This window comes from Arachis stenosperma, chromosome 3 (assembly GCF_014773155.1).
Source record: "Arachis stenosperma cultivar V10309 chromosome 3, arast.V10309.gnm1.PFL2, whole genome shotgun sequence".
Taxonomy (NCBI): Eukaryota; Viridiplantae; Streptophyta; class Magnoliopsida; order Fabales; family Fabaceae; genus Arachis; species Arachis stenosperma.
In genome coordinates, this window is record NC_080379.1 from 131,831,688 (window position 1) to 131,835,813 (window position 4,126).

The window sequence follows — 4,126 nt, forward strand, 5'->3', positions numbered from 1 at the left end:
CACTAAAAAGGCAACATATATCATATACATAACATACAGTATAAGAAACTATGTGCTCTAAATATGCAACTTTGGCTAAAAAAATATTAAAAAAAAATCAGACACCACAAGTATTAATTATCTGAGAAGGCTGATGCCACTGTATTACATCCATAAATATCATTGTCAAGAGATGAAAATTGCTGGCATATACATGTATACTTTTTTCACTAATTTATGCAGCTTTTATAAGATTTATCTTGTTAAAGCTAAAAAATCACATTAGTGAACCTATTATTAGTTAAGAATTTGTGAATTTGAATCCTTCTGAGCAAGGAACTCATCAACCATACAAATTCTGCATATTTCTAAATGTAACAAATGAAGATTAGACAAATATTGCTAACTCTAATTCACAACAACTCTATTTGCAGTTTTGCACACAATGGCACACTTGCATTCCACTGTTCTAAGAAATAGTAATTAATTTCGCATCACATAGAGGAACAGCCTATACAACTGGACATAAATGAATGAATATTGTGCCTCAGTGTTGAACTTAAGATAATAGGGGATCGAATAGATCATTAGTGTTTGAAGTGTATTGAAATGGCAGCAAAGCAGGGTCTTTATAAGCAATTACCAACTTCTTGTAAAATTCAGCCATTCTTGGATCATTTTGGTCTTCTCTGTCCTTCTTAATAATGGTTTTATATCTAACTCTTCATACATTGGAAGTAGGCTACTCAATATTTCAAAAATCATAACTATCCCTACTTACTATCCAAAGCAAGACATAATTGATAATTGTCATGTATGATAGAAAATAAAGATAAAAGAACCTTCCTTCCAGAAGTAGATAGATAATATAAGCATACAAAGAAATGCTGACCTGGTTTCGATAAATGATGTATGCGAGACAGAGATAGGCTAATAGGAATGGTAAAATTAGTGGAGCTAGGAAGAAATATGTGATACCAAGAAGTCCAAAGAAAAGGACCCTTGGAACATCCCTGTGTAAAGGAAGATATGGTACTTCAAATTCATCATCAGGACTTGAGAAGGGCCTTGTAATCAAACTGCTAAGTAGAGAAATTATCCGAAAGAGCTCTGATGTCACACTTGTCCATCCTAATGTGACAACATAAGTATGAAAAAAAATGCCTACAATAAAACAAAGATTTATGGCATTAAAAACAGAGAAATAAAAAAAACACAATGAAAGTTGGTAACTTCGTATGCAATTTTTTATCAATAATACTAAGATTTATAAAGAGTGATTTTAATATTTGAAGAGGTCACTTGGCAGTCAAGTTTAGGCATCTTGGTCTGTTAGATTAAAGATTTTTGTTTCAAAGGGTTTGCCTGATTAAGTAGATTATTAAGTTTTCAATTTATTAAAAAAAATTATATTTTCTGATTCACTCACTCACTCAGGATGAGAAAAGAAGTATAACGTTTGAGACATAATTCATCATGATGTTTCATTACATGATGCCAAAAGACATAGTTATCCTAACACTAGATTGCTTTATCCGACACAAAGCATTGTTTAATGCCGTCTATAACCCAATAGATATTGTCTAACCTGTACTGGAATAGCAACTGCCAACCTCTCAGGAATGTGCTTTGGATCAAGGATGACAGATAGCAAGGATATAAATGACCCAGAAAAGACAGTTGCAAGAAAGACATTCCATACTATGAACCATATCACTTTGTTGCATGCACTACTTTCTATATCACTATGTGAGATGTAACCTTGCATGGAGGTAAGGAATCCCATGATAGGAGGTACTGCTTTCAGAGACAATTGAAGAATAAGACTGGGAAGATATCCTGTGATTATTTGGATAATAAATTTTCTGCAAGCAGATTCATGAAAGGTTTAGGAATTATCCATTAACAGATTAAAAGAGAATTTAATGTAAAGCTAGCATGCCTTCCTAATTAAGATATAGCATCAAAAATTAAGGTAGTTACAATGAATCTGACTAGAAAGGATTAATCACAGATGCAGATTATTGAGTTTATAGAAAATGGTATCGACTGTCCAATTAGCAATAATTGAAATCACAACAACATCAAGGAAACCTGGCAGAAAACCTTCAAACAATTCATGGTGAATAATATACAATTAGATATCATCTTTATCAATTGCAGAATCCAAGTTACAAGCACAACCAAAATGTACTTCAAATGATGGTTTGGCAAGCAGTTCCTACGGGAGACACGCAATTCACAAGCAATCAAGTTATAATGCAAGTATTAATTCATTAAAATTTTTCTTTCAGCGCAAACTAGAACACATGCTGATTTGTATTATGCTTGTAATTCAAACCTTGTTAACTGGTTTTTCCTGAGCACCAGTTTGTTTGATAACAAGTATATGCCCAAGCACCTTAATCAAAATAATAACATTGCCAATAACTACAACAACTACAAAACAATAATACCACTATGCACATCCATCCTCAATGAACTCAACTCTAAATCAAGACCATAATATTGGAATGAATCAACTGAGATTGTCATATCAAAAGCCACACGCATATAAATTCAAATGAGAACCAAAAAAGGTTCATTTTGGGTAGTGATCTCAGAGGGAACATGTATTACCAGCAATATCTGCAACCTGGTCAGCCTTAACAAAGTGTACACCACCCTTAAGACCATTTTTAAAAGTTTCCAAGCCATTCCACCAGCCAAAACTTGACTCTTAACCACGATCTGCACAACAATCCTAGTCACATCACTTGTCATCACATATTATTTTTCCATAATAAGAGAAATTGTTAGATGATTTTTGAGTAAAAAAATTCGTCCCTCTACACCATTCACAATTCCACAGCTCAGCTATTAAATATTTGAAAGTGGAAACCCATCAATTGGAGCTGTTGAACGGTAAAGGGTACATGTCAATACTTTATATCAATTATTAAAACAACACAGAGAACTGTTTCGATTCCATCAGACCAACCCAAAAACACAATAGTGGTACCTTTAAATCCTTTAACTCTATACAGCAACAATTAACTTGAATTAATAGAAGATATAGACAAAATCTAAATCAAATTAACCGGAAAGCATAATCTTAACCGAGAAGATATAGAAAATTTTGATGAAAATAGGGAACAAATTGGATGGAAGAACGAACCAAGGAAGAGGCCACGATAGCTCATATCGCGCACAATAGAGGAGGGAGTAAGGGGTGGAGGAGAGGGGTACGGTCGAGGACGGTGAGAGGAGGATGTCTGGGCAACCACGCGATTGAAAGATGGCACAGACGCACACGGTGGGGCAGAGAACAGGGGTGGGTTTCGCACACCGTGGAGGAGGGATTAGGGGTTTCACGCACTGTAGAGTAGAGGGAAACGGTCGATGGCGGTGAGAGGAGGATGGGTCGGCAGCCACGTGATTCCAGGGTGACACAGCGGCACACGGCGGAGCAGAGAACAGGGGTTTGCACGCTTCCACTCTCCTTTCGCATGTTCTTGTTTTTCTTTTGGGTAATTTGATCAAATTAGGTAACACAACCACCAAGTATATGATAAAGGTTTGGGGTTGGTGGTGGTGCTTCATGGATTCGACGCTAATCCATCCGATTCTGCAACACATTGAAGAGATCGGATGCCAATCACAGCTATCTTGCCAATTTGCAGCTCATGGAAAAATCGTAGGCAATTTGTCGCCTCTATCTTCCGTGTTTCTTGTAGTGTAATTAAAATTTGTATAGAATACTTGATTGTTGCCATTTTAATACCTTATTATTATTGTTTTAATGTATGTTTAAATGAAATTTTTGTATTAGGTATTTTTAGAAATTGATATATGATTGTTGTCATGTATTTTATTTAATTTAGGTTTAATATTTGTTAATTAATTATTTTGTTTAGCTTCTCTTGAATGTTCTTTACCTTTTCTTGAATTTTTTTATATAAAAGATAATTTTTTGTACTGATAAAGACAAAAGGAGTTGACTAGTTGTTGTGGTCTATTTATAACAACTTCATATGGCATCTCAAAATGAAGAAATTAAGCAATAAGTTAATATCATACTTGTCATATAAAATATTTTTTCTTCCATTTATTTAGGTAGTAAGCGGAGATATGCTAGCTAGATTTTGACTATAATTGACCTATTAGA

The 4,126-nt window shown here is 34.4% G+C and overlaps 1 long non-coding RNA gene across 2 annotated transcripts; it reads right to left on the reverse strand.

Annotated features, from left to right (window-relative positions):
- Positions 1-413: 413 nt before the first annotated feature.
- Positions 414-3,699, reverse strand: LOC130969580 (uncharacterized). 2 transcript variants are annotated; one of them, XR_009081881.1, is made up of 4 exons: positions 3,137-3,699; positions 2,599-2,709; positions 1,568-1,844; positions 414-1,143 (listed from the first exon to the last, which is right to left on the reverse strand). It is a non-coding gene; the product is annotated as an uncharacterized LOC130969580 (long non-coding RNA). The 2 variants fall into 2 exon arrangements; XR_009081880.1 differs by having other exon boundaries at positions 2,599-2,873.
- Positions 3,700-4,126: the final 427 nt, after the last annotated feature.